At 43.6% G+C, this 27,382-nt stretch overlaps 1 long non-coding RNA gene across 1 annotated transcript; it reads right to left on the minus strand.

Moving 5' to 3' along the window:
* Positions 1–952: 952 nt before the first annotated feature.
* On the minus strand, positions 953–26,959 carry LOC113607364 (uncharacterized). Its single transcript, XR_003427923.1, has 4 exons — positions 26,946–26,959; positions 24,681–24,695; positions 2,309–2,312; positions 953–1,134 (listed from the first exon to the last, which is right to left on the minus strand). It is a non-coding gene; the product is annotated as an uncharacterized LOC113607364 (long non-coding RNA).
* Positions 26,960–27,382: the final 423 nt, after the last annotated feature.

Genomic DNA, 27,382 nt, shown 5'->3' on the forward strand with positions numbered 1-27,382 from the left:
GTGTGTATAAAAGTTACATTTATACTATACTGTGGTCTATTAATTATGCAATAGCATTATGTCTAAAAAAACAGTGCACATATCTTAATTCAAAATATTTTATTTCTAACCATCATCTGAGCCTGTAGTGAGTCATAATTTTTTGCTGGTGGTGGGTCTTGCCTCAGCGTTGATGGCTGCTGACTAATCAGGGTGGTAGTTGCTGAAGGTTGGGAAGATTGTGGCAATTTCTTAAGATAAGATGACAATGAGGTTTGCTGCATCAGTTGACTCTTCCTTTTCATGAACGATCTCTCTGTAGTGTCCAGTGGGATTGGATAGCATTTACCCACAGTAACACTGCTTTCAGAATTGGGGTTGGTCCTCTCAAACCCTGATGCTGCTGCTTTATCATCCAAGTGTATGTAATATTCTAAATCCTTTGTTGTCATTTCAACAATCTTCACAGCGTCTTCACCAGGAGTAGATTGCATCTCAAGAAATCACTTTCTTTGCTCATCCATAAGAAGCAACTCCTCATCTATTCAAGTTTTACCATGAGATTGCAGCAACTCAGTCATATCTTCAGGCTCCACTTCTAATTCTAGTTCTCTTGGCATTTGACTATATTTGTCATTACTTCCTCCACTGAAGTCTTGAACCCCTCCAAGTCATATAGAGTGTTGGAATCAACTTCTTCTAAACTCCTGTTAATGTTGATATTGTGACCTCTTCCCATGAATTATGAATGTTCTTCATAGAATCTAGAATGTTGGATCCTTTCCAGAAGGTTTTCAACTGACTTTACCCAGAGCAGTTGGAAGAATCACTATCTACGGCAGCTATAGCCCTATGAAATTTATTACTTAAATAGTAAGACTTGAAAGTCAAAATTACTCTTTGATCCATGGGCAGCAGAATGGACATTGTGTCCAGGCATGAAAACAACATTAATCTCATTGTACATTCCATCAGAGCTTTTGGATGACCAGGTGCATTTTCAATGAGCAGTAATATTTTGAAAGGAATCTGTTTTTCTGAGCAGTAGGTCTCAAGAGTGGGCTTAAAATATTCAGTAAACCATGCCGTAAACAGATGTGCTGTCATCCACGCTTTGTTGTTCCATTTATAGAGCCCAGGCAGAGTAGACTTAGCCTACTTCTTAAGGGCCCTAGGACTTTCAGAATGGTAAATAAACATTGGCTTCAACTTCAAGTCACCAGCTGTATTAGTCCCTAACAAGAGTGCTGGGGGGCTCTTTGAAGCTTTGAAGCCAGGCATTGACTTTTCCTCTCTAGCTATGAAAGTCCTAGATGGTATCTTCTTCCAACAGAAGCTGTTTCATCTACACTGAATATCTGTAGCCACCTTCCTTAATTATCTTAGCTACATCTCCTGGATAACTTGCTGCAGCTTCTACAGCAGAATTTCCTGCTTCACCTTGCACTTTTATGGTATGGAGACAACTTATTCCCTGAAACCTCATGAACCAACCTCTGCCAGCTTCAAACTTTCCTTCTGCAGCTTCCTAACCTCTCTCAACCTTTTGAATTGAAGAGAATTAATCCTTGCTCTGGATTAAGCTTTGGTTTAAGAGAATGTTGTGTCTGGTTTGATCTTCTATCCAGACCACTAAAACTTCCTCCATATCAGCAATAAGGCTGTTTTGCTTTCCTTTGTGTTCACTGAAGTAAGTAGCACTTTAAATTTCCTTCAAGAGCTTTTCCTTTGCATTCACAACTTGGCTAACTGTTTGGCCAAGAGGCCTCACTTTCAGCCTGTCTTGGCTTTTGACGTGCCTTCCTCACTAAGCTTAATCATTCCTAGCTTTTGGTTTAAAGTGAGAGATGTGCGACACTTCCTTTCACTTGAACACTTAGAGGCCATTGCAGGGTTATTACGGTGCTTTGCGACCACCTAGAGGGGTTGGCTAGGGAGGGTGGGAGGGAGATGCAAGAGGGAGGAGATATGGGGATGTATGTATACGTATAGCTGATTCACTTTGTTATAAAGCAGAAACTAACACACCATTGTAAAGCAATTATACTCCAATAAAGATGTTTTAAAAAATAATAATAATAATTGGCCTAATTTCAATACTGTTGTGTCTCAGGGACTAGGGAGGCCTGAGGAGAGGGAGAGAGATGGGGGAATGGCTGGTTGGTGGAGCAGCAGAACATACACAACAATTATCAATTAAGTTAGTTGTCATATGTGAGCTTAATGGTGCCCCCAAACAATTACAATAGTAACATCATAGATCACTGATCACAGAGCACCATGACAAATCTAAAATAATAAAAAAAGTTTGAAATATTACGTTAATTACATAACTGTTACACAGAGACAAGAAGTGAGCCAATGCTGTTAGAAAAATGGTACAGATAGACTTGCTCAGTGCAGGGTTGCCACAGACCTTCACTTGTAAAAAACACAATCTGTGAAGCGTAATAAAGTGAAGCGCATAAAGTGAGGTCTGCCTGGATAGCCATAGAAAACCTAGTTTATGAGTCAGTTCTGACTCTGATAGGCATTGCTAGTATTCCAACATCTCATTCTCCTCTCCTTCCAGGCACAAAGAAGATTACGTAGCCCTACTCTTTGAAGTTAGGTGTGTCCACGTGAGTAGTTTGGGTCAATGAAAGGTGAGCAGAAGAGTCCAGAACATTTAACTGCTTAAACTCAACTCTCCAGACTTCATGGCAGCGAACCCAGAGGCAAACCTGAACCTCCTGGTGATATATCAGCGCCAGAAGTGATGCCACCTCGTCAGCCTGTGAGCCTGAGTGACGTCTCTGTGAAGCAGAGCTGCCCCTGACCCTACACCACCACCTCTAGATGGTAGGAAAGCAAGAAATCAACCTGTGATGTTTTAAACCACTGACAGTTTGAGGTTGTTTCTTTCCCCAGTCTATCCTGACTGCCTCACTAGAGAAGAAAGTATTTCAGCACCTCGGCCTTTCCGACTTGGGGACTGGGTATCTGAAGTTTTGCCAAGAGTTCCAGGATCCGAAGGGCTCACCGAGGCACTTCCTACAATACTGGCCTTGTCTATGTTACTGGGTTCATGCCTCAGTTTCCCCTCTGAGTAGGGACCTGACTCTACTGTGGCCTAGCTCTCTTGGGCCCTCCATAACATCATGATTCATGTAGCTGTAGGTATCTCCTGCCTCCACCTGGACTGTGACAGCAGCCCCTCCCACTTGGTTTGAGCTCAGAGCCCATCTGAACCTCTCCTGGTTACCAAGCTCCCCGTTACGTCTTCACTGCACTGCTCTCCCAGGGTTCACCCACAGACTCCTTTCCCCACCTGTCCTTCACTTCACGTCTTGGTTGTCAAGTTGTCAATGTACCTCATGCTGAACCTTACTTGAGTTTTGATGACACTTGCTCTTATTATTTCCCAGCATATGGTTAAGTTACATATAAGAGCCCAGGACAACCTGAGAAGGATGGAGCTCAGAATAAATCCCACTTGTATGCTAAAGCAGGCAGAGTCCAGATTCTACCACAGGCCTGAAAGAAGTTGACTCCAACAGATAGAGTGTGGACTTAGGTGGGAATTAGGCAACAGACTAGTGTCAAGACATTTAATATGATTTTAAAAGGGAAGCCAGTTGAGGTCAATACCAGGAGGCCAGAGAGGCAGGCAGAAACAGGGACATGTGCAAGGCAGTATAAACCCTCTAAAAGACAGATGCTGGAATACTGGTTGCATTTCTGAGACAGAGAATAAGACAGGATCCAGATCTCAGACCTAGAGCAAATGTGGAGCTCAAGTCTCCAAAGTAAGGCCAGGGTCAACTATTCGACTTTCCAGCCCAAGGTCTGGAGGATTGGAATCACAAAGGACTGCTGTCATTCCTTAAATGTGTCATGGGAAAACGTATGCTTTTTCTTGGAGTTTGGGAGATGGATGTGCCTATAAGAGGGGTTAAGGACGCTTGATACGAGACAAAGAGGCTGAGAACCAAGCAGGATCTGACAGACGTCGTTAGTGAAGTACGCTGGCAGCATGGTCAAACCACTGTGCAAAGCAGGAAGTCAAGATTTCCAAATTGATGGGACAACTGACAACTCGTGGTCTTACATAAGGGTTGATATGTCTTTCGATGCATAGAACTTTTCTGGATTGGGCGGAAGGGGTGATAAGTGTGGACTTTGATTTATCCCTCAGAGTATGTGTGGCGTTGTACTACTAGCTTAGGTGATTTTGGCTGAGGGATAAGGAAAGGATAGCTCCATCAGCTAGTGTTCAACAACAACTGTGTGTGCCTATCAAAAGTGTAGGAAAGGGCTTCCCTGGTGGCGCGGTGGTGCCCCGGTCCAGGAAGATCCCACATGCCGTGGAGCGGCTGGGCCCGTGAGCCATGGCCGCTGAGCCTGCGCGTCCGGAGCCTGTGCTCCGCAACGGGAGAGGCCACAACAGTGAGAGGCCTGTGTACGGCAAAAAAAAAAAAAAAAAAAAAAAAGTGTAGGAAGATTAGGACTCCTTCATTAAGAATCCCTTATTTTTTAGGGCAAAAACAGTTCATGCACATGAAACACTATGCAAACTTTATTAAACAATAGGTACTTTATTGTCAGCTTGCATTGATATGCCTCTGGCTACCAAAGGATTGCAGAGAATCGAAAGATGAATCACTGGGAAAAGTCAAACGATTTTCACACAGAAGGTAAAATTTTATGTGGAACTTAAAGTAAGGGTGGAAATTGGATAGAGCTAAGGAAAGAATAAATCTGACAAGAGAAAGAAATGAGCAAAAGCCTTGAAGTAAGAAGGGGAAGGGAGTCACGTTAGACAGCAGGAAGGCAGCCAGTGAGAGAATAGGGGTGCTGAGCAGTGAAAATAATTTGAGGTTGGCGGGGAGGTTGTCTAGAATGTAGCAAAACTTGGCAGGTAGCAAGCAGAGAAGTTTACACTTGCTGGGGTAGAAATTGAAAATCCCTAGTACAATTCACACAGAAGACAGAAAAGTAACAAAAGGAAAGGAAACGGATGTGAAATAAGGTACCTAGATCACAGTCAAGGGAGACCTTGGGCAAGTAACCACGCTGCTCCAAGGGGTGTTCTGGCTCTCGACATCCTGTGCCTCTGTGACTGTGAGTGACTTACACGGTGCTATGAAATAAACATCTGTTGAAGGTCCACTCTCAACTCAGACAACAGCCTCACGAAGATGCTCAGCGATTCCAGAGGCCACTCTTCCTAGGACTGAGAACAGGCCTGGGTTTTAAGCATTCAAACCCATGCTCTTTCCATTCTTGCCTAGCCCTCTCTAGCCTCTGCATAACCTCACCAGCCATGTGTCCCTAGGCAACTCCTGTCACCTGAACTCTGACACCACTCCCTAGACTGAGCAGAGTGACTGTGTCCTGATATGGAGGCTGTGACAAGTCAGAAACTCATTCTCACCTCATTAACTCTGCGCCCCTATTCCTGGGCACCTACAAAATTCACCTTTCCACCCTTGTTTGGAGCCCCAGGGCAACCCAGGTCCTCCTCTTGCTTCCTGTTTTCAGAGAGTAGGCAGAAGAGATCCATGCCAGCCTGTATGGCCAGAGTTACACTGGGCCCTGGGGACTTTCCAAGAGGGAATCTTCCTCAATTTGTTGTGAAGTTCTTTGGTTTGTTGATTGAAGTCTGTGGTCTCTAAAACATACAAATCTAAGTTCCAGAATTCACAAACGCTTTACATGCTAGACATCATGTAATTCAGTTTAAAAGGTAAAGTGGAAAAATCAAGCAATCACTTGGCTAATTAGTCTTTACCAATTTTCAAATATCTGAACATTTTTAGAAATGATTTAAATCTAAATTTTCCTGCAAATTTGTGAAGTAGAAATCCCAGACTCTGGTGGCAGATGGTGGACAAAGGGACCAAAAGGCTCAGAGAGCTGGGAATGTTAGAGTGGCTTTCCTAGGTATCACGGATGCTGCGATGCACCTCCCGCATCCCTCTTCAGGCATGAAGGGCTTATTCCCCAGCTGCGTGGAGTGTACTAGCAGCTGACTGCCCCCAGCCATCTACTTTTTCTGGAATTGCCCACAGAGGAACAGAGCTGACTTTCCCAGGGCCGTGGCCCCTTCCTTCCCAGGAGCAGTCTGCACACAGTGACTGAGGTAGGAGTATAAATGTCTGGCCCACTTGCTCCAACTCAGGACAACTCAGAAGGGCAGGCCCTACCTCAGCACCACATGAGGAGACAGCTGGGTCTGTTTGGAAACTGCGTCAGAGGCCAATTTCTCTCTCCCATTTGCTGATCCCAGGAGCATCTTGAATAAACTTCCTAGGCACTAAATTCCATCTCAGGGTCTGCTTCCTGAGGATCCCAACTTCTGATACTAGGTAAGTGTAAAACGTCTAGTTAATGGGAGACCTAGAGCAGACTCCATTCACAGAAACAATGAGGAATACATTAGTGAGAGCGGCACCAGTGTCACTGGGGAACCCAGTACTGGCTGTCCTCTGTTGACCAGAGGAGAGAGATAATAGGAATTACTGTTATAAAACTGGGCTCCCTGTTAACAATGGGGATGATAGCCTGGCTGTAGCATAGAAGTCAGGTGGTCATACGTAATGATCAGAAGCCAGGTGAGTCCAATTATAATAATGAGCCTGCAGGTCAGTAAGGCAGCCAGGGACAGACAACTGTGAGACGACTAGTAGAACACAGTGTTCCCAGGCTTCCCATACTGTATGAGCAGCCAGCAGGGTACTGCTGAGTTTATACAACCAAAAGAATCAAGGATGAACAGTCAAGAGATTGAGCACGGTTTCCTCAATAAAAGGCATGATTCCTTGCCCAGTTTCTACATCTGAGCCCATGGTCTGAAGGAGAGACCAGGCCCTATGAGAAGGATCCTGAAACACCATGGCAAATGCTGACAATAATTATTCCCCCAGCCCTTCCCTAAAGGTACCTCTAAGGTCATTGATTCAGGTAGCCATACACTAGAGAAAGGGGAATATCCAGCTATTTAAGGACTGTCAGACAGACAGCCTGGGTGATGTTGATAGTTGGGGGCCCAAAGTGTCATCATGATCCCTGTTAGAATGGGAGCAGATGGGGGCCAGGGAATAAATGAAGCCCCTGTCGGGCCCAGCTCACAGTGGGTCCACTGGGTCAATGGATCCACCCTGTGGTCATTTTCTTGACTGCTGGCTGTATAATTGGAAGGGACACACTTGGTAGTTGAAAGAACCCCCAGACAGGCTCCTTGGCCTATGAAGTAAGAGTTATTGCAGTGGGGAAAGCCATGCAAAAGGCTCTAAAACTGTTCTTGCCTCAGGCCAAGATAGTAAATAAAAGATAATATGGTTTCCTATGTGGGAATGGCAAAGACTAAAGCCACCCCTAAAATCTAAAGCATGTATGAGGTGGTGGTCCCCATCACATCCCCATTTAAGTCTCCAGTATGGCCCCTACGAAAAACAGAGGGATCATGTTGGATGATGTGATCTCCCCAAAACTCAACCAAATCATAGCCCCAGTTGGAACTGTCACACTAGAAGTCACATCTTTCTACAGGAGGTTAACACAGCTTCAGTTACATGGTATAAGGGCATTGACCTACGTAACGAGTTAACTCTTTTCCATCTCTATCAGCAAGGAGAATTAGAAACAATGCAAATGAAACTGACAATGGTATACATTTATGGTCTTTCCCCAAGGTGACGTGAACTCACCATCCTCTGTCTCAGTAGAGTCTGAAGAGACCAGGACCTTCTGGGCAGTCTACATGTATAGTGAACATATATGTTCACTATATCCACACTATCTTGCTAATCCACCTGGATGACCAAGAACTGGCAAGGGCATTGGAGACTTTGTGGGAAAAAAGTTCCATCTATCAATAAGTAGAGATAGAGAGATAAAGGGCAAGGGTGAGAGTACTAGCTAAAGGGAGAGAGAGAGAATGCTAGCCAGAGACAGAGAGAGGAAGAGAGAGAGAGAGAGAGAGAGAGAGAGAGATACTAGCTAATGAGAGAGATGGAGAGTGTGGAATACAAACTTTATGTCAATATCAAATAATCTGCAGCATTCCAGGACATCCCACCCCCCTGAAGATATTATTGTATCTTATACCTCTCACAACTAAGAAGAAAGCACCATGCTTGCTTGGTAGTCCTCTTTGGGTTCTTGAGAGACAGTACATTCCTGACTTGAGAATACACAAGTGACATGTAGGGCTGCCAGCTCTGAGTGGGGCTCAGAAAGAAAGGACCGGGCAACAGGTTCAGAGTGTGGTAGGAGCAGCCTGCCACTTGATCTAGTCAACTCATTGGATCTTATGATACAAAAAGATGTTGTGCAGAGTGTATGGCAAACCCCACAGGAGAATCAGAATTTAGAACTCTAAGCTTCTGGAGCAAGGGTATGCCATCTATAGCAGAGAACTGAACACCATTCAAAAGAGGGTTCCTTGCATGCTACTGGGTCCTGGTAGAGATGGAACATCTGACCATAAGACACCAAGCGACCATGCAGCCAGAGCTACCCATTGTGGGGGGTTTATCAGACCCACCAAGTCATAAGGTTGGTCAGGCATAAAAGCCATCAATTGTAAGATGGAAGTAGGACATCCAGGATCAGGCATGAGCAGGGCCAGAGGGTGAAAACTGCAGAAGCCCTTGTCATCCACCATTGATGCACTTGCCCTTAGCAAACATCTATGACCACATAGGAGGCCCCTTATGACCACCTGATGAAGGTGGGAAAAGGCCACATTTGGTTTATGGATGGCTCAGCGTGTGGGCACAAGCTGAAAATGGACTCCTGGTGAACTGCCGCCCCGTTAAGTGGTGGCCTGCAGCAATGAGGGGAAATCCTCCCCAAAGGCAAAGCTTTAGGTGGTATATCTGATCATACACTGTGTATGGAAAGAGGAGTCAGCCAAGGTAAGAATTTCCCTAGACTCATGAGTAGCGGTGAGTGGCTTGGCTGGGCAGGGACCTGGAAGCAAGATGTTTGGAAGATCAGACACAAGAAAATCTGAGAAAGAAGCATGTTGATGGATCTATAAGAATGGGTGTGAAACATGAAAATCTTTTTATATTATGTTAATGACCATCAGAGAGTAAACACCATGGAATAAATAGTCAACTAAATATCCAACTACACATAATAACTAAGCCAGTTGATGTCATCCAGCCTCTGTCATTAGTCACCCTAATCCTGGTGTGATGGGTTGCTGAATAAGATAGCCATTGTGACAGGGATAGAGGGCATGCCTGGGCCCTAAAGTACAGGCTCCCACTTATCAAAGCCAACTTAGTTGTTGTCACCACCAAGTGTCTCATTTGACACACAAAGACTAGTGTTGAGCCCATCCCTTGAGATCAACCACCCACTTGGTGGTAAATCGATCAAAGGAGATTCTTTTCACCCTGGATGGGGCAGCAATTCTTCTTAATCGAAATCAACATATATCCTGTTTGCAAGCCTGTGGCCTGCTTGACTACAGACGTTTAATCTACTGACATCCACTTAATATGTCACTTACTATCCACTTAATATTCCACTTAATGTCACCTCTGACTAAGGGACCCACTTTATAGAAAAGGAGGTGTGGCAGTGGGCACACAACCAGAGGATCCATTGGTTCTATTAAGTATCACAACACACAGAATCTGTAGACCTGCTAAAGCAATGAAATGGTTTTTTGAGGGCACAGCTGAAGTGCTAGCTTAGAGATGCTATCTGCAAGAACTGGGTACCATCCTCCAGGATAAGACATACATCTTTAATCAACAACCAACATATGGTACTGTGCCCTGATAGGGGGAGTTAATGAGGATGGGGACCAAGAAGTGGAAGGAGGAGTGGCCCTGCTCACCATCACTCCCAGTGGCCCACTTGAGAAATCTGAGTTTTCCATCCCCACAACTTTAGGCTCTCTGGGTCTAGAAGTCATGGTTCCCAGAGACAGGGAGGGGTCCCCTGCTCCAGAGCAGAGATGGCCTTGAAATATGGATGGGCCTGACCTACTCACATGATAATCACATAGGTTATCCAGTGATTCCCAGTGATGTCCAGTGATACCCAGTAATAGCTAATAATGTCAGGCAAGTCCCCAAGGAATCCGTATGTAACTAAATTTCCCTAGAGTAGAAGATTCTTGTGGTTAATTTCTTGGGCGCTTTGGAGACAGCCCTAAAAGAGCATCAGAGACAGGCTTGCAGTCAGACATTCAGAGATATGAGTAAAGCAGTGTCCCTCTCCTTTCAGAGAGCCACCCCACAAGCACATCTGGGTAGAGGAGAGCCACGCTTACTCACAGGTGTGTCACCACACACCCAGGTTCCATGAATGGGTTACAGGTGTGTGTGGGGATTCTGCTCTCGGAGCCTGCAGGGCAGCTGGGCGGGGCCTGGGGCAGCCAGAGAGAGCCTCCAGCAGAAATCAGCCTCTTCCAGACCTCCTCACTAGGGTTTTCTAAAGAAGCAAGATCTGATGTTGCTTCCGTCATGAAAAACTCAACAAGCATCTGAGTAGAAGAATGAAAGATATGGGAAGCCAGGTGGGTCCTAGAAAGATCTTGTTTTGACGTTTGCCAACTTAACGCATACATCGTGGTGGCCATATTAGAAGGGATCAATGTGTGAGTTCTCTGGACTTTATTTAGATTTCCCTAAATAATCCTCCATAGAGCTGTGTTGTTTCTCTATTCTGTGGCCAATTAAATCGGCCATCAGATCTTACTATGAAGAAAAATTCACCTGAAAGGGCGTCACCCGGGTAAACATCCTTGAACAGAAGTGCTGGGTCAGTTTAGAGCTGGTCCTCACCCAGGCAGGTATTCTCCCTTCCCGGGGTGAAGGGCTGTTTCGATATTGCTCAAGAAATGAGAAAACATCTTCTTCTCTCATAGTAGTTGCCCTTGAGGTATCCAACATACTTTTGAATCTTCCCAGGCATCCTTCTTCCCACCCACCCCGCCTTGATGGTACATATGCTTTCATCTTAGAAAGAAGTGCTGGTTTTTTACTTTCCGTTTATTTGCTGCAGGGCAGTGTCATACAGTGCATCTATCCAGGGAGTGAGGTTCAAGGAGACTGTAGGGGAGAGGTGTTGTTTCTGTCAGAAAGCCACGCTTGCTGAGTTTGTGGTCTACTTGGACCCTCTATCGTGGCCTTGGGCAGGCCACTTGACCTGGGCCTCAGAGGGATTCAGTCACCAATGTAGAGCTGGTGGTGGCTTAAGGGGAGCTACTGTGACACCCAAAGAGAAAAGAAGCCTTGCAATTACCAAGAGCTTCTGCTGTGACAGGCTCACATGGAACTCCCCAACTCAGAATAGAACGTTTCTCACTTCTCTGTGTGAGAGTTTTTTTGGTGTTTGAGTCAGAAGCAAATACAGGCAAAGTTACACTGGTTCCTCCAGTCTCACCAGCATTGGCTCCGGGAGAAAAGCAGTGACCGTTCCAGATTTTCATCTCAAACCAGTGCCAACTGTTTGTCTTCCCGCTGCTGGGTGGCAGGCCGAGCAGGGGGCAGGATGCTGAAGGGTCTTTTGTGTTTATCACCTCTTGTTTTTTATGATAACTTTATATGGTCGTTCCCAGCTACTAAACTCATACAGAGATCAGGACAAGGTCTCTTTGCTTCTACTTTTTCTCCTTTATAACAACAAACAGAGTCTCCTGAGACTGGAAACATTTGTTTTCTCAGCCCACTAACTCCAACTCCAGTACATTTCCTCCTTATCATCACTATTTAGTTTGTAGTTATTCCAGTCTACGAACTCCCACAGAGGTTGGGGATATCCATGGCTAAATTACATGAATCACTGATTTGGGGTCCTTCATTGTCATTAATAAACTCAGGACACAGGAGTCCCTAGAGGTCCAGCTCCTCCAATTTGATGAACATTTATGTTTACACTCCAGGGACAGAAATGGAAGCTGTTGGCAAGGACCTTGCCATGAAGATCAGAAGTTTCATTTAAGTCTATCATGATTGCAGGTTCTGTTTATTCTCTTGCTGTAAAATGGCTAATGAGAAGCTGATCTGGCTAAGTTATGAGAATGGCATCTAAAACAATGAAGAAATGAAACTCTAATCAGGCACATACCGCCTCTTCCCAAAGCTACAGATCACCAGATCTCAAGTTACCCTGACTTTTGGCTCTATAGGGAATTGAAAGGAATCAACCTAAAAGACAGCTGCTAAAAATAGCTCATCCCCAAATATTTCAAACTTACATATGAAAGCTATGTTTCATTGAATGGCTGTGAACATCAATAATTGTTGGTGGCAGTATGGGGGATGGGGAGACCTTTAGAGTTTGCCCTCAGTCTTAATTAGAAATCATATTGGCTTGCAGGCCTACATTAATTTACAGGACCGACTAAGCTGTGTATGACTAGATGTGCACACGTAGAGGCACCAAAAGGAGTGTTAAACAGTCATCTTCCTCATCAGCCAGCCAACACACAAATTGCATTAAAGCCCTGGATACACAGAGAACAAGAGCTACACAACACCCCAGATGTTTTAGAATCATCTATCCTGCAGGAAGCTATGCAGTTTTCTGGTGTATCTTAAGTGAACTCATCGGCTAGAAATCTAGTTGTTGTTGATATTAGGAAATAGTGGTACAGTGGCAGAGACCTGGGCTGTTGCTTGGCTTTGAGTTGGTGACCCATAGTGGGAAGAAGGTAGCCTAGGGAGTCCCTGCAGGGCTCCGTGGAAGTCATTTACATATGCTCTTTAGAAGTGCCCCTCTCTCACCAGCCCTTGGGGACATCACAGATGGCAAACAGGGAAGGCTTACGGAACCCCAACATCTGGTCAAATGGTTCCACGTAAGGAAAGAGAGTTAAATCTCTTTGATTAGAGTAGGTTACACACTCCTCTAGGACCTCCATTCTCTCTGCTTCAGGAACAATGATCTTAAAGTTTCAGACAGATTTTGAACCCATTCAAAACCCAAGAATAGGGCTTCCCTGGTGGCGCAGTGGTTGAGAGTCCGCCTGCCGATGCAGGGGACGCGGGTTCATGCCCCGGTCTGGGAGGATCCCACATGCCGCAGAGCGGCTAGGCCCGTGAGCCATGGCTGCTGAGCCTGCGCGTCCGGAGCCTGCGCTCCGCAAGGGAAGAGGCCACGGCGGTGAGGTTCGTGTACCGCAAAACAAACAGACAAACAAACAAACAAAAAACCCAAGAATAGCTATCTCAGTAGAAGAACTTATTAACACAGAAATTTACATGAGTGAAACTAGTCAATAAGAGAAGAGACTTAGGGAGGATGAAAGGAAATGAAGAGAAAAGGGAATGAATAACTAAACAGTTCAAGTCAGAGTTTGATTTTATTTCCCATCCCCTAATCTTCATAAACCAAAATTTTTATACATTGGGTCTATCGATAAGAACCAGTTAAAAAATAAGGGAGAATAGAGCCTTAAATAAATAATAAAGCTAACAGAGACCCAGGGACAGATCCTTCCCTCAAATGCACAGCTTGCTCCTCCACATATAGTATCTTGAAAAATCTTTACTGCCTTCAAAGATACAGCCCTTGGCACCGAGCACCATGCCTCCAAGTTTAAAATGTGGACCTCCATATTTATGTTCCCCAGATGTCGGGATTTATAAATGCACCATGGGGTGTTATTGAAATTAATAATTTAATTCATTTCCATGATTGTGCCGTGATTGCTAGTCATTATGGCAATAGCATAGTTAGCAGAGTCTCTCAGTTCTGGGATGTAGCTGAAGGGTAATCTCAGTGAGAGTAATTCCTCTGTCATCCTATTTCAAATGCAGTCAATCCCTTCTGAATGGGGAATAGCCAAAAGTTTCTGGAATTAAAATGAAGACAGCATCAACCTAGTTAGAATAAGATGGCTTCAATTTATGTGATTTCAGAAGTTTGCAAACAGTTCTCTAAGGACCAGTGAAATGATCTGTGATTATTTAGCTCGGAGAAGGAACAGATAAGGAGAGACCCCAAGCACTGTCTCCAAACACACAAATCTCTCACTCTCTGTCTGTGGACGATCTACATCCAAACACTTGAGAATTGACTGCACTTTTACTTTCTATTCCCACTTGTCTGCTTATCAAGGGAATATATTGGCAGCTGGGCTAAATGACTTCTGAAGTCTCTTCCAGAGATTCTCAGAGATTCACCGAGTCAATGGTGGGGTGGAGGGAATAGTGGAAAAACAGTTCTGTATTTCCTCAAGGGAAGTCCTTGCTTCTCTCAGCCTAACGATCTGGAAGCCTAAATGTGTAAGAGGGAAAATTATCGGGCAATGGCACACATAAGTTTGGCCAACGTGAGCCCATTGGAATTTTGAACCCAAGAGGCTGTATGTAACTGCCTTGGATTTATAAAGTGCCTCTTCTTCTTTGAGAAACCTAAACCTATTTCCATATTTCCCTTATTATCCTCAAAGTTTTTGTTAATCATAGAAGTAAGGCCTGACCTATAGATCCTCATTCAATAGCTAAAGGAACTAATCCATGAATAATAACATAATCCCCCAAAATGTTGGAAATAGATTCTGCTACCTTCACTCCTCTCCTTGGCTCCAACCATTCGATTTCGCCTTTGGACGACTCTATTTCTGCCCAACGCTCAGAGTCTGAATGAGCAGGAAGAGAAGCAGAATGATTTCTTACATCACTTCCACCAGCAATAACCCTGAATGGGGCACAGGCTCAGACTCTGCCCACCACTGCATTCAAGAGAGGGGAAGAGTTAGTTAGGAAACAGAAAGCAGAAGATGAACACAGATACCTCCACCTCCCAAGAGGAGGAATGGGACCTAGCAACTCCATAAAGACCAGACCCTTCTCTTTTGCTTCACACTCCTGTCTCATGTGGGTCAAGGAGCTCTCAGGATGGATCCAGGACACAGAAGCATAACTACCTTTTTGTCCCAACCTGGTATCAAGGAAAGCTTTAAAAAGGCTGTGGGTTTGGGGAAATGGCAACAAAAATTTGCCCTACTGTTGTTTTTCAGTAACTACACAGTAAACATCACTGATGAAGTAAGTACATGGTGACTGCAGGCAGGACACCCCAGTAATTGTTCTGAGTGATAACGGTGAACATTCCATGCTAAATGCCCAGGGCTCCTTGCTTATCTCCCTAACTGCCTCACCTCTTACTTTCCTGACAGTTTGTACCTCTTCAATAGTGCTTCTCATACCATGTTTAGACTGCAGACTCTGAGAAAGTCTGCCCTACTCACCTCCATAGCTGTCTCCATGACACCAACACAGGGGTTCCCACATAGGAGAAGGTTGGGAGATGTTACTGAATCACATTCATCTGATTAGTGGAAACAGTAGGTATCACTAAAGGGCGGGTGGTGGAATTGGCCCTATTTTCTTTCTGGTAATGAAAAGAAGAGGTAAGGAGGACCCAGACTCCTTAAGTATATTGCACCTTACCTACGTGACAAAAGAGAAGGAAGTTAAGGTGGCATTTTTCACAGAAATGAAGGAGCTCCTCTACTTGGCAACATTGAAGATGTTGAGGGACAGGTGGGAGATTTGAAGCCACTGATTATTTTTCCTCTTCCCATTGCTCTCATGCAGTTGTTATCGTGGCTGCTGTCGGTGACATTTCACAGGGCATTACTTACTCTTGAAAATGCCTTCCAGTGACCTGGCAAAAGTATGTAGTAAACAGGCCCTTGGACTAAAAGTCAAGTGAATTATGTCCTAATCCCAGCACTTTCCCCAACTTGCTGTGTGAACTTGTGCAAATCTTGGAGCTGCCCTTGTTCTCAGTGTCCTCTTTTTAAGGGTGCCGTAGTGGAAGGAGAGTGGGCTTGGGGGTTAAACAAACATGGGTTTAAATACCACACCTTACTTTTATAAGTTATGTGGCCTTGGGCAAGTTAAGTCACTCGCATAGTCTCAAGTTCTTCATTTTTAACATGAGGATAGCCTGTCCTAATACAGAGAACTTTAAATGAGCTCATACACGTAAAACGCTTCGCCAAATACCTGGCATAAACTAGGCATCCAAATATGTTATTTGCTTCACTTTTCTATGAAATGGGTGTTATAGGCTGAATGTTTATATTCCCCCCAAAATTCATATGTTGAAACCTAATGCTCAATGTGCTGGTATTAGGAGGTGGGGCTTTGGGAGGTGATTAGATCATGAGGGTGGAGCCCTCATGAATGGGATTAGTGCCCTTATAAAAGAGGCTCTAGAGAGCTACCTTGCTCCTTCTACCCTGTGAGGACACAATGAGAAGTCAGCCATCTACAACCTGGAAGAGGGCTCTCACTAGAACCCGACCATGCTGGCATACTGGCCTCCAGAACTTTGAGCAATAAGTTTCTGCTGTTTATAACCACCTGGTTTGTGCTGTTTTGTTATAGCAGACTAAGACAATGGGGTTTCATCACCTCCTTGTCAAGTTGTTTTAAGGATCAAATGAGATTATAGATGATAAAGCTCACTGAAAACTGCAAAATACTATGCATTTGTATTCACATGGGAATAAGAGAAACAGAACATAAATAACTAGGCACTATTTTATTATGCTCCAATATCCACAGAAAATTATCTAGTGTTTTCAAAATTGTTGTTTTTTGTGTGTGTGGTAGACGGGCCTCTCACTGCTGTGGCCTCTCCCATTGCAGAGCACAGGCTCCGGATGCGCAGGCTCAGAGGCCATGGCCCACAGGCCCAGCCGCTCCACGGCATGTGGGATCCTCCCGGACTGGGGCACAAACCCGTATCCCCTGCATCGGCAGGCAGACTCTCAGGAAAGCCCTTCAAAGTATTTTTAAAACAATTTTAAAGAAGGAAACCAACATGAATTGTTTTTATTATAAGAAGCCATTTGTGGGGTTGGGCTAGGGAGAGGAAATGAAACTCCAAGTGTGATAAGATATAGAAGGATGACAGAGGTGGCTCTAATTTACACCTATATTCTGCTCATCAGCAAAAGTGAGTTCCAATCCAAACTAAATGTGTCAGCATGATTTACAATAACCAGGATGTGGAAGTAATGTAAGTGTCCATCAACAGAGGAATGGATGAAGAAGATGTGGTACATATATACAATGGAATATTACTCAGCCATAAAAAAGAATGAAATAATGTCATTTTCAGCAACATGTATGGACCTAGAGATTGTCATACTGAGTGAAGTAAGGCAGACAGAGAAAGACAAATATCATGTGATATCGCTTATATGTGGAATCTAAAAAAAGGGTACAAATGAACTTATATACAAAACAGAAATAGAATTACAGATGTAGAAAATAAACTTATGGTTACCAGGGGGGAAGGAGGGGAGGGATAAATTGGAAGATTGGGATTGACATATACACACTACTGTATATAAAATAGATAACTAATAAGGACTTACTGTATAGCAAAGGGAACTCTACTCAATACTCTGTAATGGCCTATATGGGAAAAGAATCTAAAAAAGAGTGGATATATGTATATGTATAACTGATTCACCTTGTTGTACCCTGAAACTAACACAACATTGTAAATCAACTATACTCCAAAATTTTTTTAAAAAAACACACAGCAAACTAAATGTGTCAGAATAGAAGGATCAGTCCAATGACCATTTCAGTCAATCTTGAGTGATTCATGCTCATTGGAGACTTTGTGAAGATGGATAATGGCTAGAGTTCTTTGTTATAGCTCCTGCTAAGTGTGCCAGGCATATAAAAACACCTTGGCCGCTCTAATTCAGTAGGACAACTCTTTCCAAACTCTGATGCAGGGAGCACTTTTCCACAGAATGTTTATAGTGCTCTGGAGTCAAATATGTTTAGGAAAATCTTTACCCTTATCTCAGATATCCACAGCACGTATTTGTAGAGTAAAGCTTCTGGGAGGTCTTGGAGAATTAAGTACATTTGTTTAACCCAGAATTTCCCAAACTAATTAAACCATAAGATTTTTCCCCTTTCCTCTGCAAAGTCACAATTCATGGCTGTTAGAACAATGTTTTATGTAAACACAAATCCAAGAAGAGATCTGTCTCCCAACCATGGACCCTGTTCTGTTATACAGGGGCCATAGTCAGCATGCCGCAGAGTGAGGTTGGTGGGAAACAAGAGCTTCAGGGCCTTTGCTAGATAATTGTGCATATTCTTCCATCAGTGTTGTGGAACCAGAATGTCACTTGGAAGAGCAGAGATCATAGATGTATATTTCAGTACGGCAAATATTCACCACCACATGGACACTGCAGAGGGTCTTGGGTGAGGGAGGCCTACGTAGCACCACCCAATGCCAGAGCACATTTCATTCTCAGATCGAGCCATCAGCAAAGGGGGTTATGGAGAGAGAAAACTGAGGCACTGCCCTCATTCCGCAATGATGCAGCAAATGCACTAAAAGTCAACCCCCACCCCTTACTCTCCCTCCCCTGCTCAAAACCATTTCAGATCCAAATGATAGCTAAACTTGTCATTGAGAGAAATCCGGCATCTTCAAGGCGGTTATACAGTTTCTAAATTCACTCTCTGAACATGGTTCTAGCTTAAAGAGCAGAAGCTTAAATCGAGTAGTAAAAATCATACGGAGTAACAGGACACAGGTTTCACATCCTTTTCCCCCAGCGCCCTGTGCCCACACACACACACTTATTCTTCTATTTATTTTCCTCCACTATTCAGATTCATTGGCATCATCCTTTCCTCCCAGCGATGATCTACACCATTGTCTTCTTGCCACACAATCCAATTCAAGACAATTGTTTCTTATCCACTGTGTGCCAGGCACTGACTTAGAGTCATCCGTTCTCGGGGTCATCTTGGAGCAGACTCATCTTGGCTTCTGCCCTCTCATGCACGGTATTTAACTGATTACAAAATCCCAGCGATTCTACCTCTGAAATATCATCCCACTGTTACCAGATCTACTTCCTTAACTATCCTCCCACGGCCCTGCTTCTGGTCCTCATCATTTCTCACCCAGAAAAATGCAGCAGCCTGATGGGTCTTCCTGCCTCCAGAATTAATCCACTTCCATGCTTGGGCAGCCAAAGATCTGACCATGAACTAATGATGGTCTGCATCATCTACAGAAAACAGCCTCAACTTTAGGCAGCAGCATGAGGGGTCCTTCATAGTCTGGCCCCTCACTACCTTTACAATTCTGAGTTTCCAGGACTCTTGCCTTCTCCCTTTCCTCCATCATACCTCCCCCAGCAACAATGGAGTCTTATTCATTATTCTTAGTATATAATGCTAGGTCTGGCACAAAGCATGTACTCAGCAAACTCCTGTCAAATGATATGTGGCATAAATGTATGAATGAATGGACGAAAAAGTAAATATATTACTTTTGTACTGCTGCTGTAAAAAGGTACCACAAATTTATTGGTTTAAGACAGAGGTCCTGGGACATCCCTGGTGGCCCAGTGGTTAAGAATCCACCTGCCAATGCAGGGGACACGGGTTCTATCCCTGGGCCAGGAACATCCCACATGCCACGGAGCAACTAAGCCCATGTGCCACAACTACTGAATCTGCACTCTAGAGCCCGTGAGCCACAACCACTGAGCCCGCGAGCCACAACTATGGAAAGCCCGTGTGACTAGAGCCCGTGCTCCACAACAAGAGAAGCCACCACGATGAGAAGCCTGCAACGAAGAGTAACCCCCACTCGCCACAACTAGAGAAAGCCCATTCACGGCAATGAAGACCCAATGCAGCAAAAAAAAAAAAAAAAAAAAAAAGGCAGCAGGGGCTTCCCTGGTGGCACAGTGGTTGAGAGTCCACCTGCCGATGCAGGGGACACGGGCTCGTGCCCCGGTCCGGGAAGATCCCACATGCCGCGGAGCGGCTGGGCCCGTGATCCATGGCCGCTGAGCCTGTGCGTCCGGAGCCTGTGCTCCGCAACTGGAGAGGCCACAACAGTGAGAGGCCCGCGTACCGCAAAAAGAAAAACAAAAAAAAACAACCAAACAAAAAACAGCAGTCCCCAACCTTTTTGGCACCAGGGACCGGTTTCGTGGAAGACAGTATTTCCACGCAGGGAGGGTGGGGGGTGCAGGTGGGGGGATGGTTGTTCAGGCAGTAATGTGAGCGATGGGGAGCGGCAGATGAAGCTTCCGTCACTTGCCTGCCGCTCAGCTCCTGCTGTGCAGCCGGTTCCTAACAGGACCCGGACTGGTACCGGTGCGCAGACCGGGTGTTGTGGAAAACTGGTTTAAGACAACACAAGGTTATTATATTATAGTTCTGGAAGTCAGAAGTCCAAAATGGGTTAACAGGGCTGCATTCCTTCTGGAGGCTCCAGGGAAGAACCTGTTTCCTTGTCTCTTCCAGCTTCTAGAGGCCACCTTATTCCCTGGCTTAATGCCCCTTCCTGTATCTTCACATCACTCTAAACTCTGCTTTGATCATCCCATATCCTTCTTCTCTCGATATCTCTGACTTTGACACTCCTGCATCCTTCTAGTAAGGACCTTTGTGACTACATCATAGAGTCTATCTGGATAATCCATAATGATCTCCCTGTCTCAAGTGCTATAACTCAATCATATGCAAAGTTCCTTTTGCCATGTAAGGCAACATAGTTAACAGTTTTGGAGATTAGGATGTGAATGTCTTGGGGTGGGAGGCATTCTTCAGCCTTCCACAGTGAATCAATAGATTTTTTTTTAAATGAGAAGTATCATAGTAGTATAAGCTGCCAGGGAAAATATAAAAAGGTGAGTCTAAACTCTGCCTAGAAAATCAAGGAAAAGCTTCACAGAGGGAATGGTGCTTGAGCTGAGTTTGAAGCATATGCAGGAGTTCTAAAGGGACACAGGGAGGCAGCTCTTCTATGTGGAGGAAAGGGCATAACCAAAAGCAGAAGCATGGGGACAGGGGACAGTGGGTTGACAGGACAGAAGCACAGGTTTCAAGTGGAGGGTACAGTGAAAGGGAGAGTGGACTGGAGGGCAGGATCTTACATGCCAAGCTAAGGAGTTTGGAGTTTACTCTGAAGTATGTGGGGAATCATTTGGGAAGCAAGCAGGGATATGAAACGATTACGTTCTAGAACAGCACTATCCAATAGAACTTTCTGCAATGATGCAAATGCTCTCTATCTACACTGTTCAATGGGCAACCATGAGCCGCATGAGCTATTGAGCACTTAAAATGTAGCCAGAGTAACTGAATTTTAAATTTTATTTAATTTTAATTAATTTAAATGTAAATAGCTATATGTGGCTTGTGGCTACCCTATTGGACAATACTGTTCTGGAAGGATGACCTGGAGGAGAGATTGAAGGTGATTTGTAGGTATGGGAGACTAAAGGCAGGGAACCCAGAAGACATCTGCCCAGATGAAAAGCGAACATAACCTAAAATACTGGCAGTAGTGATGACAGTTGGTGGAGACATTAGAGAGGGTTGTCATACTAGGAGTGTTTGATTGATTGAATGTAGGTATAGTCAAGTCTAAGTAGAATCTCAGTATCTCATGTGGGTGGTTGAATAGTGCTATTCACCAGGTTAAAGGAGCAGAGTTTAAATGTTATGATGATAAATTTAATTTAACAGACCTACTTTTAAGCTTCCTATTAAATGGAAACATTCTAAAATAAATATGTCTACAATAAATAAATATGTCTCCGTCTATGAGACGGAGATCTGGGCTGAAGGTATAGGTTTGGAAACTATCAGCACATAGGTGAAGGCTGAGCCCCTGGGTGTGGATGGTTTTACCCAGGAGGAGTAAATAGCCTAGAAAAGCAGAGGATACAAGACAGAACCTCAGGGAGAACGAGCATAGGCTGGGAGGAATGGATTCTTGAGCTATGAGGAAAACTAGGAGAGAGTGGGGTTGTAGACTCCGAAGGAGGAAGAAATCAGGAAGGAAATGATGAGTTTTTCTTACAGAGCTCAGATGCAATAGTGACTGAAAAGTTGTCATGGGATTTGAGACAGGTGACTTAGCAAGAGCAGTTTCAGCAGAGTGGGGATGGAGGTTGATGGGCAATGGAAGCCGGAGGAGTCATGGGTAATTGTGAGGGAAAAGGCAGAGGCACCATGGTAGACCCTAAGCGTTAACTCTTGTCTCAATGAGCTTGACTGAGAGAAAAGGAGAAGGAGACCAGAGGGTAAAGGGGAATACAAAGGTGAAAGATAGGTGAGATTTACTCCCATTTACATGCAGAAGGCAAGAGACTAAAGCTTGGGGGATGCTGAAAATATAGGAGAGAGGAAAAGGGGGATGGATAACGCTGCCAGCTGTCCAAACCAAGCAGTCTATACTTTAGTTTTCCACATGATAAAAGCAAACAAAAACACATAGGTGTAGATTCCATTTTAAAAATTCCATTTGAAAAATATAATTATATGTGCAAAAGTAGTACAGTCTAATGTAAAATGTAAGCTATAATACAGATTTTTATCAGTATGCTTTCCCTGTCAGGCCATCCTTGGTCCACAAATTTAATTAAAGAGCCTCTGGTATTTCTGTCGAAACCTCTGACACATCAGAGAATGACTGATAGAGCAAGGTCTCTGCATCTCAGAGAATTAGCCCCTTGTCATTTGCTGAGCCAAGGCCAGAATGACCTTCTTTCCAGAGGCATCAGAGGTGACTATAGGAGCAAAGTTACAAAAGTATAAAATCATTCCCAACTTGCCCCTCAGGTTTCCCCACTGCTCCACTACCAGCACCCTATACACACACACACACACACACACACTCTCTCTCTCTCTTACACAGACACACGCAAACCCTACTTTACATAAGGATAGCTGTCTTAGTCTGTTCTGGCTACAAAATACCATAGATGGGGCGGCTTATAGATGACAGAAATTGATTTCTCCCAGTTCTGGAGGCTGAAATTGATTTCTCCCAGTTCTGGAGGCTTCCTGATTCATAGATGGTCATCTTCTCACTGTGTACTTACATGGCAGAAGGATCTCTCTGGAGCCTCCTTTATAAGGACACGAATCCCATTGATAAGGGTTCTGCCCTCATGACTAATCACCTCCCTAAGGCTTCCCTTCAAACGCCATCACATTAGGGCTTAGGCTTCAACATATGAATTATGGAGGGGGTGGGAGGGACAAAAACATTCAGCCAATGACAATGGGATAGTTGTGACCTGGGCTCATCTCCCACCTTCACTCTGATAGCCACCAGTAGGTTTAGAGTTGTCTCTAAGAAGTGGCCTCAGTAGAGTCAGGGGGACTGAAAGGAAGAAGAGAAGGGTCAGGAAGAAAAAGAAGATGGAAATACAGAGGTTCCTGCAGGAGAGAGTGTGAAAGTAACACTCATGACACTTGAGGACACCTGGACATTTCATTAGCCATCATAGATTTTGGTCTTGGGAGTGTCAAGCACATACAGAGAGTCAGATTAAGTAATATGGGAAGAGTGACTATAGGCTAGTGCTTTGTAAACTCTCTGAGGAAGAGGAGTGGGGCGGGAAGAAGGAGAGGAGAAAAGGGGAGGGGAGGGGGATAGAGAAGGTGAGGAGAAGGCTGCAGAAAAGGCCAAGGCAACTATGTTCTGCTGCTCCCTGAATTCTTCACATATCCCCATGTCATCAGCCCATAGTCCCAGTCAAATGCTGGGGTTGAAAATCTGTTCAATGCTAATGGCGCTCGAGTGGGAGATTTCTTTCTCTTTCCTGGCACTCCAAACGGTGGCAGCCTGGCCCTGTCTATTCATTAATGCCTGTTAGTCAATACTGAAGGAGATGACAGAGTACTTGCAAATGACACAGCCAACATGTATTCCTGTGTCTCCAAGGAAGGGAGAATTTGCCAAAAACTCAGATCTTTTTCTACGGAAAGCTAAACAATAAAAGAGAAGAAGAAGAAACTGGGAGCTGGAAATTTCAGGTTCATTATCGTTTTCAGATAAGGAATATGTGGTTCACAGATGCTTAATGAATTGCCCAAAGAAACAAACCAGAGACCAGGTCTCCTGACTCCCCAGCATGTTCCCTTTCCACTGCTTCAGAGGCTTTCAGATTCAGTTCCCTGGAGGCATCCTGGAAAAAAGGGTGGAAGGAAGTCCAGTTGAGTGGGCAGACTCTGGTTCCCCCACCCCTTCAACCACATTTAAACATAGTGATTCCTTTTGTCTACCCTACACACACACACACACACACACACACACACACACACACACAGGGCTTCTACATAATATTTCATTTAAAGCAAATTTCTGTTCCTAAAACTAAGTTAAAAAACACTGTGTATACCATACTTCTATTTATGTTTTACATAAAACAAGAAACAGTCCTTGTTCTAAAGACTCATTATCAAATACAGAAGGCTTTTTTCAATATGAGTATGACGTGAAACTGATGAGGGAGTGAACTGAATAGTGAGAGTGGGTGGAAAAAGAGTTAGTGCAGAAAGATTCCCATGCAGCAGGTAGACCTTTCTCTGGAGAGTGTATGACAATGTTTCTCAAACTGTTTTTGTACATTGAAATCACCCAGAGAGCTTGTTAAAGCACACATCTCAGACCCCACGCCAGAGTTTCTGATTCAGAAAGTGTGGGGTGGAGACCAAGAATTTTCACTTCTAACAAGTTCCTAGGTGTTGCCGGTGCTTCTGGTCCAGGGACCGCATTTTGAGAATCACTGGTGTAGAGTAGAGACGGTTGAACAGGAGTAGCTTCTACAGGAGGTCCTCACGATGCTCCCAACTGAACTTTTGGTATAAAGCAAGAACTTCTTTCTGAGGTAGTATTATTCAATTGGTGCAAATAATATCTGGGACTTTTTTTTTTAACATCTTTATTGGAGTATAATTGCTTTACAGTAGTGTGTTGGTTTCTGCTTTATAACAAAGTGAATCAGCTATACATATACATATAGCCCCATATCTCCTCCCTCTTGCATCTCCCTCCCATCCTCCCTATCCCACCCCTCTAGGTGGTCACAAAGCACCAAGCTGATCTCCCTGTGCTATGCGGCTGCTTCCCACTAGCTATCTATTTTACATTTGGTAGTGTATATATGTCCATGCCACTCTCTCACTTCGTCCCAGCTTACCCTTCCCCCTCCCTGTGTCCTCAAGTCCATTCTCTACATTTGTGTCTTTACTCCTGCCCTGCCTTTTTAAGACAAGGAAAGATGCTTATGTTATGATGTTGAATAAAAAAGAATATGATTTCAATGAGAAAAGATAATAGGAAAGAAACTGAAATGTGCTAATTATTTTCCCTGCTGCACAAAGCAGACAGTATTTGATCTCTAGACATTATGTAGATATGGTAGTTGGTGGTTGGTATGGGAATAAATGCTTATATCTATATGTGTATCAGAGGTACTCATCCATTTAAAAACCATTCATAAACATTGGGGTTTGGGGTGGAAATAAATTTCTATTTATATGCATATGAGTGTCGTATGCACTCATTCCTTCCACAAATATTTATAAATGCCTACCAGATGCCAGGCACTGTGCCAGGCACTGGGGAAGAGACACATGTTCATTGCCTGGAGTCCTATGAAAGAAACAGGAAGTGAGATAAGAACTAATAGAAGTTTATGGAAAATTCTGTGGAGAGGGAACCATTTGGTTTGACAGATATTGAGCTCCATTTTGGACAATTTAAGTTTGGGTTTGCAGAACATACAGGGTGAGAGATCAAGTAGGAAGCTGGAAAATGTGTAACTCTTGAGGGAAACCTGGGTTGGAGGTGTAGATTGGAGTCTCTAATTACAGGTATAGATGATTCCTCCATGAACATGAGTGACATATGAGGAAAAGAACACCAGCTAAGTAAGGAGGAGCCGGTAAAGAAGCTTGAGAAGATAATGCATAAAATTAAGGACATTTTAATACTTCCTTTTTAAACAATAGTGATTTATTTGCTTGCTATAAGATTCCTGTAGTAATTTAGTCAGTATACCCTTCAGGAAAGAGATAATATGCTGAACTAGTCATAACATGTCTAATACTTCCTGGTGAGAATCGAACCATACTCAGTATTTTCACGTAAATCATGGTGTCTTATTTAAGTGAGCAAAGGTTTATCCTCACAAACATAATGCTAAAATCCTTATTAATAATTTTTCTAATAGTTTTCTCCTTAAGGCCATTAGCTTTCACTCATTTAGCCATATATACGTGTGTGTGTATATATGTATAGTATTGGTCATGTGCAAAAAATAAGTCAATTTCCATCAGTCTAGGGCGCTAATGGATTTGTAGTGTAATCTCACATGTGCTCATGTGTGTGCATGCACACACACACACACAAACACAATCTTTTACCTTCTTCCTTATTACCTCATCTCTCTTTGTGTGTTTAAGGTACAATTACAATGCTGAGACTGTCACATCTCTAGTTATATTTGTCATGAGCATTTATAATTTTAAGTAAAAATCACTCCTCAGTCTGTGGGTTAATATTCAATTCAATGTACATTTAATAAGCTCTTTTGTCCATGTTGATACAATAGTGGGTTAGAGGACTATTTCTGCACTCACTGAACTTACTGAGCAATAAGTAGCCTTTTTGACAAAAGAAAGTTGGCTTTCCAGTTATTTATGTATACAACAGTATATATATATTTAAAATGTGTAGATGATGTTTTTGTTATTTTGTTATATATATGGTTTCAGGTTGTCATTTTGGTCATTGTGCAGGTTATACATGTGTAATAATGTATTTATAAGAATTTAAGATTTTTAAGGTTTGGGAGTGAAAGATTTGACTACAAAGAAACAACGCAAAGGATTGTTGAGGGTAATGGATCTGTTCTGTATCTTGACTGTGGTAGTGCTTACACAATTCTGCATTTGTCAAAAGTATAGAACTCTACACCCCCAAACTTACTATATGTAAATTTAAAAATAAATTTAAAAATTTAAATGCTGAATCTATAATAGTTGCTACTTTAAAGGATATTGTTTAAAATAAATTCAACTTGTCACTTTACGGTCAAACCACTGATACACACACACACACACACACACACACACACACACACACACACACACACACACACTCTTCTCTTTATAGAACTTCCACACAAGGTTATTTATTTGCTTGTAATCTTACTCCAGGGAAGTTCGGTTGACTTTCCCAAGATACTGTGGAAGGGGGCTGTTCAACACTTTTTGCCTGCGATACCTCAAATTTCTACTTGTTTGTTAAGAGAATTCTCCAGAGACAGATGTATTACAGCACTTTGAGAACAATATTCACACCCACTGATGAAGAGTGAAAAGAAAGAGCTCAGGGTTCAACTCTGGGAAACAATTTAGTGGCTACATGTGTTACTTAGGAACTAACTTGGAGCAGGTACCTGGGAAGAAGCAATTAAAAATGGTGACAAATACCTCCCAGAGTATATGGGGATTAAGACTTGTGCTCAAGTCTTCCATCGCTGCCTCTGTGAACACACTGGACTTCAAGTACACATCTCTTTATCCACTCTATTACCTCATGGCCATTACTTGCGGGTGAT

This window comes from Aethalodelphis obliquidens, unplaced genomic scaffold (genome assembly GCF_003676395.1).
Source record: "Aethalodelphis obliquidens isolate GAN/ISIS:26980383/991018 unplaced genomic scaffold, ASM367639v1 scaffold48, whole genome shotgun sequence".
Lineage (NCBI taxonomy): Eukaryota > Metazoa > Chordata > Mammalia > Artiodactyla > Delphinidae > Aethalodelphis > Aethalodelphis obliquidens.